General features: G+C 36.7%; 1 protein-coding gene across 1 annotated transcript in view; it reads right to left on the bottom strand.

Moving 5' to 3' along the window:
* Cntnap2 (contactin associated protein 2) overlaps positions 1–12,659 on the bottom strand; it is a 1,917,858-nt gene that overhangs the window by 893,594 nt on the left and 1,011,605 nt on the right. The gene's annotated exons all lie outside the window — the stretch shown is intronic.

Here is a 12,659-nt window from a genome sequence, read left to right as displayed (position 1 = left end):
AGGAAGTTGTTCTGTCTCTTTTCTAGCAGCTGCAGAATGGGGATTTAATTACTGCAGTGTCTCAAATGTTAAGCACCTCTGCATTTAAAGTAAATGCAAAAGTAATTGTTTAAGAGCTAAAGTACACATTTTCAGATTAGCCACTCTTTGTTCTCAACACAGAACAATCTGATATTCCTCAGAATATCCTGTTAGAGATCCACCCTGTTCACTGTTTACTCTAAATCAGGACATAGTCTCTGTCCACTGTCATGTGCCAGAGCTGCCCAGCTTAATGGAAGTCTGAGATTCTCCATCCAGTCTCCTCAACAGGCAGCACCCAGTGTATACACCATTACCATGGCTACAAGGTCCACAATATAGACTGTGAGGGGTTCTGGTAGTGTATTTCTCACTACCCTGTTGTGTGTGTGTGTGTGTGTGTGTGTGTGTGTGTGTGTGTGTACTGAGGTCACAGTCTCTCCCCTGCCTTTGCGTGCATTTCTGTTATAATTGTTTTCAAAGACTTATGGACAGTGGTCAGCCCCACAAGGATGACAGATTGTAAAGCAAAGAATCCAGTACCAGCACATCGCAGAATTTCCTAAACTTGAAACCCTCTCCTCCCTCCAGGCTTCGCGCTAAATGAAATCATGATAATAACTGCAAGATCATTATTGTGTAAGCCAGTGCTGATCAAGTATTACCTGAGAGTGTTATAATTGCCTCTGCATTCTGCAATTGAGTGCTTCAGGTTTACTGGGGTTATGCATGGCCAGATGAAGGGAGGTAAAAATCTGCCATTCACTTTTCTTTTTGTGTTGTGATGGTATAGACCATCTTCCTGTTTGTATTCTGCTTATTCAGTATCACTATGTGCTTTAATTATGCACTGGATCACACTGAGACTATTTACAGCTATTTGAGTAGTTTTCTTCTTCTTTTCTTTCCTTTTGTTTTTTTAAAAATCAATTAGAACTATTCCTAGGCACTCCAGATCCAGGAGCCATCTGGTCAGACAACTTTTCCCTCATCTTGTCCCTGCTGTGTCACTACACAATAGCCACAGGCAAAGGGAACACTACCAGCCAAATAGTCATCTCATCCAGCTCATTGTTTTCCTGCCAAGAGAGGAGGGAAGCTTAGAACTGGGAGCTCCGTGCATTAATGCATTGGTGGTATTTCCTTGCAAAAATGCCTGCCATCAATGAAATGAAATACATTTTAGTTTTTAAAACAAACAGAAAAGAGAAATTTGGTCTGAATGAAAGTTTAAAACAATGAGTTATAGAAGGCTTACCATGTATCTTGTATGGATGTCACATATTTTTATAAATTGATCCAGCAATAATACATAAACACACAAAGTTATGTGACCAAAAATATGTAGAAAATACTTTCAACAATAATAGAATGCACAATTCTCTGTAGAAAGCATGAAACCTTTATAGAAAGTGGCTATGTATTAAACCATACTGTCAGCTCACATTTTGAGTAATTAAATGACAATTTTTCATGACAGTGACAATAACATAATAAAAAATGTGTAACCAACAAAAGAAAACAATAGGCTACAAAAACAGACTGGCAAAATTTTCAATAATAGGAGCATCTGCTACAGACTGAAAGTGTTTTCAGATAAATAAAAGGTAAAATTTAGAGGAAATGGAAAAAGGTTGCATTTCCTTTTGAGATGCTAGAAAGAGCATTTAACAAATAAATTGGTAATGTTGAAAAAATAAGAAATACTCAATTGTAAAATATGAAAATAATTTTGTGCTAAAAATATAAAATTGATGGATATTATATACTATAACATAAATCTAGGAAGTGTTTTATATACTTTAAAATATGTAAGTGGTGAGTAAAATACTAATTAATTTTACTGTTTGACAAAATAAGCATGCATGTTTTAGTTTCTAGTACATACTTTCTAATATTTTTAATAAAGAAAAGACAAATGTCATTGTTTTCAAATGGGGAAATAGAGATCAAAAACTTAATAAACATTTGTCTCACAAAGATAAGTCATATCACATGACTTTCATAAACAGGAAAATCTAAGTAGAGCTTTGCTTAGTAAGGTATATGCAATGAAGCCTAGGAAAATTATTCCAAATTTATAATAATTTTTATGCCAGGGAACCAGATGAAATAGGCAAGAGACAAGTGAAACACCTCTAACATCCTGGTTTCTAGCATGTTTTTTTTTGAAAAGCTGCATTCCTAATACTTTTAATGACTAGAGTCTAACAGAAGTGGAACATTTCTTTAAAGCCATGTCTTCACTAAAAAATGACCAATTGCCTTGAATTTGATGGTTTATAACTTGAATGTAAAATAAATAAAGTAAGCATTTATTATAGATTTTCATAGGAAGAAAGCGAGTTCCTTTTATTATCAGTAAAAAGTAAAATATGAGATAGCATTCCACTCTGACAACTTCTGTGTAAATATGTACGTAGGTCTATATGTGAGAAAATGTATAATTCCATAGAAAGTGTATCTATATATGTGTATGTATGACTTAAAAACTATTAAATATGTGAAGTACATAAAAATAACTATCAAATGATTTAAATATACCATGACACTTAATTTCCAATTAATATCCCTTGAAAGGTTTAATCTATTTTTTTCTCCACTATACATAAACTAGCTCACTTAAGCAAATAGAAGAAGCTAGTGATGTATATTTTCAATCTTAGCCCTTGACAGGAGAAAATACCTATATAACCAGTTAACCAAAATGGAAAGAAAAATGACTAGAATTCCATTTGTTGTCTATTTGTTTCTTACAACCACATCTCCTGTTCAGTGGTCTTCTACAAATTGCTTAATAATTTGAACAATGTAGGGATCAAGTCAATATATATCACCCGGTGACAGCAATAAACAAGTCTCTATAATGGAAAAAGCTTATATAGAGATTTCTATATTTTTTAGTGTTAGAAAACTCACACTCAAGGTGACACCAACTTAGAACTGGTCTGGGGAATCCTGGTGTTGGAAAATTGAGCCTAATACTTGAACAATTATTGGCACATTTATTTTAATATAGCATGTTTCATATGGTATTAAGGATAACCCAAATATTAATAGAAAACACAAAAATGAATGATCAGTAGAACTGGAAATAATTCTCCATTGATATATGGATATGTGATTCATCAAATAATTTACTCAGTGAATATTAGTCATAAAACTTGATACAGACTCATGAATTGTGGTGAAATAAGGACCAAAAGAATAACACTTAAGACTATGTCACAAGAAAGATCATACCTAAGAAGAAAAATGAAACCAAAAAATATATAGATGAATCTTAGACCATATATCTTCCTTTTTTGCAATGAAAAATATGCTCAAATCTATCTACAAATAGTTGTCTCAGTGAAAACTGCTGTCCCACAAACATTTATTTCTCATTGTACTGAAGTTCAAGATGAAGGTACTGGCAGGCCCAGTACCTGATTGAGGACTGCTTTTCCTAAGGGCACTAATTCCATCACAGGGCTAACACCTACGTGACCTCACTTAAACTTAATTATCTCCCCCAAATCATGGCTTCTAATTCCATCCTATTAGGAATTAGGTCCTCAATGGGGGTGGGGGCTCGGGCACAAACATACAGTCCATAGTAATGGGCATATTACCTAATAGTTCATGATGCCACTAGCAGTAACAAACATTCAATGTTCCCTTAGGTGACATGACAGTTTTAAATTATAAAAATACGTCTATACTCCTCTCATGAAGAATATATTACGTCTTTTTTCACAGATGCTGGGAAAGCTTATGGGAGTTGTGATAGGTAGAGAATCATAAGTGACTTCTCATGACTTCCAAGGCTGGAGCATTAAAGAATGTGGCTTCTTCTCGTACTGGAAACACTGGCTCCTGAAACAACATACTGATATGGGGACCCTCTGGCCACCCTGCAATTTCCTGGGAGGAGATGTCACTTCTGGCAAACTGTTCTAGCCCAGGTGCCAAACACTGGTGTAAAGAACAGTCGGATGATTTCATCTGCATCATGGAAGATATTTTGAGACAAAGAAGAGTCATTTCTATTTCTCTAAATTCCTGACTCACAAAATCTGTTACCACAAAAATAATGTCATCTTACCAAATAAGTGTTGTGGTTGTTTATTATAAAGAAATATGTACAAAAGAGCATGTAACTACTGTATATACACAGTGACATGATTCATTTTATAATTATTTATCTACTTTTGAGGCAGAGCCTTACAATGTATTACAGCCTGGCCTTGAACTCAGTTATGTAGGTCAAACTGGCTTTGACCTCATGACAACCCTCCTGCCTTAGCCTCACTAGTGTTAGGATTAAAGGCATGTACCATCATGATTTGCAGGATAATTGATTTTAGTGAGAAGAAAAAAAGTATACTTACAGTGTAATGCAATATGATTTATGAGTAAATTATGAAAGGTATATATTTCATCTCTAGAACTCCCAGGGTAAGCAAGAGGAAGATGGACAGATCAAATAAAGGAACATGTGAGGAAAACTGCAAAGTAGACCTACCAACCTGGATAGATTAGTCCAACATTACGTTATTACTGTTCACATGACAGGAAGATATAAATTTCATTGTTGTCAAAAATCATGCACTCTGAGCTCAAGGCACATACTAGGTGAAAATATGCCAGAGTCTGAGAAGTTCTTTTCTAAAGGGGATCACTTTCCTAGATACTTTTCAAAATGATTTTCTTTCTGTGGCTCTAGTCTTCAGACTTGCAGTATATTTTGGGTTGCTTGTTTGTTTACTTAATCTTTGTTTCTTAGATTTTAGTTTATTTCCTCTTTGTAAGTATCAGCATTTTGATATTTCCTCTTTCTCCACAACCTTCAGCCTTTACATTGTGACTTCCCACATCCTCCACTATTTGGAATAGCATAATCTTTGCTCTTTGGGGCTCCATACTTTCATTTGAAATCCTGCTGATTGAAGAGTACAGATCTGGTGCAACTACTAAGCAAACCCTGAGCCTTTCTGCCTCTGTAGACCCTCATTTAACATAGGATTTTATGACTTCAGCCTTAATGTCCTCTTTGCTGATTACTTGTTTGGAGGGCATCTGAAAGTTCACTGGATGTTTCAGTCATTGATACACAAAATTGATACAGCAGTCATGTAATAAGGCCCCTCCTAATATGTGAGGGTGGGAGCTTTTTAAAATGTAGTGATACTAGCCTCTAGGTATATACATGTACTTCTGCTGTAATTTTGTTATATAAACCATACCAAACTAGAATATAAAATGTTAGTGTGTATCCCATATGGGAGAGATGAAAACACAAAAAATTTATTAAAGTTTACCACTATGCCACATTCTGAACTCAGTCTTTGGAGAGGAAACTGTTGAGTCAAGTAAGCATGAATAAAGCTGGCTCCCTGGAAAAAGGGCTTAGTGTCCAGCTCTTTACATGAAAATTCTGCAGCATTCTGGGGGCTCATCCAGGATATGGAAGCAGTGTATTTCTGCCTTTGTTGCTGAAGAACTACAAGATACTCAGGGATGTGATCTCTCCTTGAGCGAGCAGACAGATTTATAGGTGAGGTTAGGCGCTCCTGATGTGCTGGAGTGAGAGCTCTAGATACAGAAAGAAACTGGAGCCTGAGTAACCATTTCAGGGAGCACTGCCACCCAGATGGTAAGACTGGAGTTCGATTTGGTAGTCCTGCTTTTAAAGAGGCGGAAGTGGAGAATGATCACTTCCCAGAGTTGCCCAAAGAAGTTTCATTGAAACTGAAACTGCAGCTCTCAGGAACTGACCAGTTGATTGGAGCACTGGAATTGCTCAAGTAGTTCTAAAAACAACAAAATTGCAGCCTCAAGGTTCTAGGAAGTGGGTGATAGGTTGAAGTCATTGCATTATCATGCAAATTAGATGGACAGTGAAAAGGTCCTGACTTGACCACAGGGCTGAAACAAGTTTAGAGTCCTGATCCACTGTTCTGTGTTGATCCTCAGATGGCTAAGGGTAGTGACAGGCCCTTGGGACCTCTGAAAATGCTAAAAGGTGCCTGAAATATCTCCATAAGGAAAATGGCAGGAAATGAACAAAGTGAGTGTTTAACTTTTCCAATTAAAAATTTCTCCTTCCTTCCTCCTTTCTCTTGTGTGAGAAATTTGTCTGTTAGGGGAATGGAATGAGAAAAACAGAGTAAACAGACTCTCCTAGAAGGCACATTACAAATTTTTAGAAAACGGATATTTAGGAGACTATGGTGTTAAGCTGACTCCCAGAAAGCTACAGACCTTCTGTGAAGTTGGCCATCATTTGGGGTGGGATGGCCCACTGAAGGCTCAGTTGATAAGGAGATAATTAGCCAAGTGTTCAGGGTTATTGCAGGGGGTCATGGCCATTCTGATTTTGACTGTTGGTGTGACATCTTGATGCACCAAAGATTGAGCCTTGGACTTTTGGGACAAACAGAATGGAAAATAAATGTGCTTCCCAATTAGGACAGGTTAGGGAATTAAGGGGTTCAGGGAACCCCTTGATAATGCCCTTGGACTGTTATGAAGGATTTGAAATGACAATCCATGTACAAATAAAATAAACAAAACATTAAAAAGTCAACATGATAAAGTATTGTTGTTTCATTTGGTTGCAAACTCAAACTTCTAGCCAAAGTTTGAATCAGATGAGGACTGGGCTTGTCAATTGTTGATAGACTGTCAATGGTAAAAGACCAGGATTTCAGAGGGAGACAGATTATGCCCTGTGTTGGATACAGGGACCACTTGCCCTTTTCCCCCTAAAAACTTGAGAACTTAATAAGAAAACAGAGGATTCACCTCTGGTTCCCTCCTCCAAATGGGACATTGTGGAATTCCCACCCCCACCATATAATCCCCAAAACCCTGGACTGATGGATGCACCTCAACCGGGAGGGCCCAACTCCTGGTTCCATGGTTGCAGCACACAAGGGGAGAAAGACTGTGTTTTTCTCTCAGTTCAGGAGAAAAGCAGAAAGGCACAACTCTATATGTCTCAATAAAAATAGAGTCAATCATAAAATGTTCATGCTATGATATGAGAGACAACCTAAATTCACAATAAGAACCCGTTATTATAAATCTTGGCTCACTGATAAATTTACTTTTGGTTTCTAATGTAAGTTGATCTTTAAAAAATTAATATGCTTAAGACAGTTCTTATGTATTGTAAATTCGTAAACTACAGTGACAAGGCTAACTTCCTCTTTTCTCTGCTGTTTGTAGGTTCTAAAATAGGAATACTAATTCAAGATTACTTGAAAAGTCTGTTGACAGCCACCCACATTTAAAAATGTAATCATCTGAGACAAAGGAGAAAGAAGGACAGTATAACCAAAATTATAGGACACTAATTTTATAGCAAAATCTGGGATAAATACAAACAGGGGACAGATTAGACCCTTTTAACTGTTGCTTACCAAGAAGGTAGAAAGTGGAGGAGCAGAAGATACTGGAGCCTCTTACCACGTGGAAGGGAGGAGGGAGGAGTACAATCTCTGTTTTCCTTGATATGTGACCTATGGCTAAATCAAAAGTTGATTTTTTCCCCAAAGGTAAATTAAAAAATAAAAAGGAAAAACTTCAAGAATCTTTCCCTTCCACCTCCTGACTCTTTCTGTTATAAGTCTATAGTAATGGGTTTTCTTTCCCTCCTCCTGTCTGGTGTTAGTTTATTGCAAGAAATGACTACTCTAATCAGTCTCCCCAAAAAGCTCTGATTAGTCAAATTATTGTGAACCTACAACAGATTATTATAGCTGATGCTCAACTTGGCCAATATATCTAGGAGTGCCCTCTGATCTAAAAGTAATTGCTTGTTTGTGTCTTTTTCATTTGTTCATTTAAGGTATTTAAAGCAGTTTTATTTTTGTTTATGTTTCTCTGGCTCTTTTGGCCTCTCATATTAAAACCAGTTCTCTAAGATTTTATAAATGGCTAATTCCACTTAACAGGTTATAAAATGAGAGTTAAGAGACTTCAAACTCAATGGTACTTACTAGCAGAAGTCTTAGAATCTGAGAATTTAAAGATTATACTTGATTTAAACTGTATATTTCTACACGTGAACCTTACATTCTATGTTCTACTTAGGTTACTTTATAGATAAGTAGACACAATATTAGATCAAATGCTCATGGTTCACATGGCTTAACAGCATACCAAATCAGCTGATAATAACAAAGATTTTTAGAGATTGGTGGCATGTTTTCATCCAGATTGTTGGATTATCTAAACAACCAAGATAATGTCTGAAATTAATTTCTTAAATGCAATGACTATTACTTTCTGTATGCAATAATTTAAGGGTTTTTCCTTGGTTAAAGATAATACATAAAAAGTTAAAATGCTAAGTGATACGAGGTGTCATCTAAAGCAATTGTTAAGGTAAATAAATGGGAACCCCTTCAACTTGGAGAATTATTGGACAAATCTCTCGGTGTAACATCTGCCTAGACCAAAATTTGTCCAGTTTCTCCACTGATGTGTGGCTTGTCCACTTTTTTCCAAGGTCTATGATATCACTCTCCAACAACTATTAAAAAAAACTATTGTGATATACTCAAGCTTGTTATGAGTAAAAGATTAAGATCATTGCACCTAAAATAATAAGGTTTTCATATTCTCTTATTTAAGTTTACATCTATTGGCTTTGATTAAATAAACATTTGGGTTATTGCATAAGTGAGATACGCTAGTATTAGGTAATAAGCCTATGTATGCAGTCATTCACACAGTTTCCAAAATTCATAAGAGTTCTAAAGATGTCCTCTAATTCTTGTCAATATAGAGTTGACAAGAATCCTGAATTAGCCTGTTTTAAAAAATTAAATTTTGCCTTAAGAGTAAAAACTAAGTAAATATATATAAAGATTTCTACATAGCTATGATGGTAATTTTTGCCAATCTCATTTTATATTAAATAAATTATGTTTCCCAAAGTATAAAGGTCTTAAAGGTCTCTTTAAGTTCCAAGAGTTGAGAAAGACATCTTATAGTTCTAGTGACTCCCAAACTACAGCTGTTCATGGTGAAAAACTTTTTCAGTTGTTTGTTATATAATCATGATAGTATAGTTTGATGTGCCTACACCTTAACCAATTGCAACAGTGCCTTATAATTATTACCAATTAAGCATTAATAACATTAGGAACCTGTAAAGAAAGCAAGCTCATTCTACTTACATATAACTCCAGAAACAAGTGGTTAAAAGATTACAAATTAGGAAAAGTTTCTATATGTTATTTTATATCTTATAATTAGATAAAGATAACTAATCAAAAAGTAACTTTATATTAAGATAAAGGTTTAAAAGTGTTTCAGAAATAATAACAAGATCTAATAGTTCTAATCTAATGATGTTATCATAATTGTTGTGATAATGTGTTACGTGGTTCTCAATCTCGTGTCTCTATCAAATTTTATAACTGTTGTCTGTTAATATCTGGTAAACATTCAACTTATAAGATAACTACAATTGGTAAGAAATAACGGTTCCCTCATCATACTATATACTTTAAGGTGCTTGATATCTAGATAAGATCATAATATTAAACCTTCTGCTTTCACTACAATACCGACCTCCTGGATGTTCAAACCTAAGATTTGAGGAACAAAGCTAAAAAGGTAACTGAGCTAAGAAGACAGCCAATATTTTGGCCCTGGCCCTTCAAGTTCACTAAGAATCAGGGTAGTAGGACCCCTTTCCTACAAGATTCTACAACTTTGGTAAGTCAATCAACTTCCTGAGAAAGGAGATTATTGGACCCCAAAGAACAGGACAGGAATCTACCAAGATACTAGAGTGTTAAGAAAGAGGGTCACTAAAAACAGAAATGTCTTTTATGCTTCCATAGAAAGCTACGTGGTCAAACAAGATTGCGACCCATCCTGGCAGCTGACACTGGCAGAAGACCTGAGAGGTTCTACTCATGTTCCCAGAAACAACACCTGAGAAGTCTTTACTGACTTTGATAGTTGGAAAAAATTAATAATTTTGAATTTTGATTGACTGGTCTCACATAGTGTTAAACACCCAGCAGAAAAGGATATCCAAAGATATGAAAGTTATGGTAATGGAGATTAGTCACAAATAGGGGCTGCGTCGCTAACCCCTGCTTACAGTTTCCAGTCACACTGGGAGACTGTAGACATTCAACGCTACAGTTACTCTGAGACTCAGTTTGTTAATCTAAGAGCCAGCTGATTATAACTGTCCATTCCACTGTACTGCTGCTCATGCTTTGGTCACATGTTCTTTAAGGTTTATTTATTCTTGCCTAGATACTGCACTTACTAAACCGCATCTGTCGCCTTATCCAGCTAACATGCTCTTCCTCATGGAAGAACACAAAAGAGAATGAACTAATACTCACAGAGTTTGAAGAAAGAGTTTGAAGAGATGGGAAGGATTTGTGAAAAACTATGGTCCTTCTTTTCTGTCAAAGGATGTAAACAGTAGCGTCTCCATCTTAAACTTTATTTTACTCCAGCCTGCTTTCCAAGATCCTACCTACCAGGGTTACAGTTGTGCCAGCTGCAAGGAACATTTGTGGCTTAGACTCTGGGAACACCTTGCGCCCAGATAGCCAGTTCTCTGTGCCCCTAATCCCTTAAGCAACCTTGCTTGGTAACTGTTCAGGCTTTTCCTTTTGAAATTCTCTGTGGGTGGCCCCACCACTTTTTAAAGGCAGAAGTCTTGAAAATGAATTCCAAGACTCAATTTGTGAGTTAGATGTTGAAGCAGTCAGACACCAACAAACCTCAACAAGGACTTCTACTTTTGCGAAAGAGCACAAGTTAGAGGTAGTAGGTACACAGGACAAAGTACCTAAGGCAGAAAGGGCAGCTTTCCAAATGACTGTTCACAGTCTATCCTGATTGGCTAACTCACATGGGACAAGGGGAATCTGACCAGGTGCTGAGTGGAGGGGCATATGGAGAACAGAAACATTAGCCTGTGATAAGCTATCTTTGTTTGTAGCCATGTTTCCAGGACTGGAACTGAGTGGGATTTTTCTATAACTTAGGGTGTCCAGGAAGAGCTCGGTAGGATGGGCTAGACTCTTATATGGAGTCAATCCTGTCTGATATAAGGATACAGCTTACTGTTTTCCACATAATGAGGGGTTTAAAGGAAACTGGGAAACCCATTCTAAGACAATAGATGCAAATGAGCCTCTACCTAAGCTACCCTACACCAAAGGATTAAGGAACAATTGCCTGCAAGTTTGACCACAAATGCTCACTCTTTCAAGCCAGAGGATACTGTGTGGATAAAATAATAGTATGTCAACCCCTGAAACACTCTGGAAGAGGCCATTAGCTGTCATCCTATTCATCTCCATTGCAGTAAACATGGATGAGATAGTTTCTTGGATTCACTACAGCAGAGTGAAGCCAGCTTCTGCAGACAGGGAGTGCCTCCTGGACTGTTTGACAACATGTAAGCTGACATCCAAAAGAAGCAGACATGACCTCAAGATCACCACTGAAAGACAACAGCTCTGCTCTAGTCTCTCCAGGGGCTGAGTGGTTTACTCACTGGAGAAAAATGAGAATGCCACCAACTGGTGACACAAATGGACAGCCTCCTTTTGTGACTATCTGGAATATATTGCCACCATTTACTCTTAAAATTATTTGAGTCTCTAGCCCTGTTTATGTCATAGCTCTCGCAGATACTGTAGCCCAAACTCTGAAGGTCGCTTCTTGCTATGCATATGAGGGAATCAATATGAGGTGGGTAGTCAATGACCATGAGAATTGAGAGTTAGGTTCCTGTGAAACTTAAAGCTGAAAAGAAAGAGTCAAGGAGGACTTCAAGTCTCACAGTCTGCCTAACCAGAAGAATCCAGTTGCTGTTTATGATGATAGGAGACTGAAATAGAAGCATACTGTGGGAAAACATCAAATTTTGAGTGGTTTGAGATGCTCATTAGACATCAGAGGGAAGTATAGAAATACACACTGAATGCAGAGGTTGATCAGCAGGATCTAAAGTTTATGTTCCAAATATAGGGCTCCTTGTATAAATGTGGACCCCAGGTCAAGTGTAAGATAACAAATCATGAGCAAGATGTACCTAATTGCCTCAAATTCCCTAGGCAAATACCATAGTGCCTCAATTTGTCCACCAGTTTTGACTTGTGTGTTCAAATATTATCAATCAAAAAATAAATAAGTGGCAACAAGAGGGAATACTATGTATAAGGATGCTGGTGGAGTCAGGGAGTTTCAGAAGTGACCTCTCCCAGTTACTAAAACAGCCTACCCATGTTGCTGAGGAACGGCAACATGGAAAGAATAACATCTTTATAAGATTATTAGGATGGAAACTTCCACTGAGATGAATAAAATTTGCTTTTTGTTATTGTTGGAAAAATTCTTTGTGTTCACTTTTATGGGTGTAAGCTTAAAATGCTGAATTGACGGATCCTAAGTAACATTCATCAATTCACAATAATCAACATAAACACCACGAATCACATACAAATAAAAACCACAAACCTTCCCAACACTGTTCAAGTCGTGTTAAAATTGACTGCAGTCTACTATTCAATTATTTATTCAATGGCTAACTGTTCTTCATAGGGGAAATTAAGGGTGATATCATCATTGTATATTTTGATTAAAATACATATTTCTTT

This window comes from Cavia porcellus, unplaced genomic scaffold (genome assembly GCF_034190915.1).
Source record: "Cavia porcellus strain 051 isolate PalLab524CR breed Dunkin Hartley unplaced genomic scaffold, mCavPor4.1 scaffold_6, whole genome shotgun sequence".
NCBI lineage: Eukaryota > Metazoa > Chordata > Mammalia > Rodentia > Caviidae > Cavia > Cavia porcellus.
This window is presented reverse-complemented; position numbering and strand designations above follow the sequence as displayed.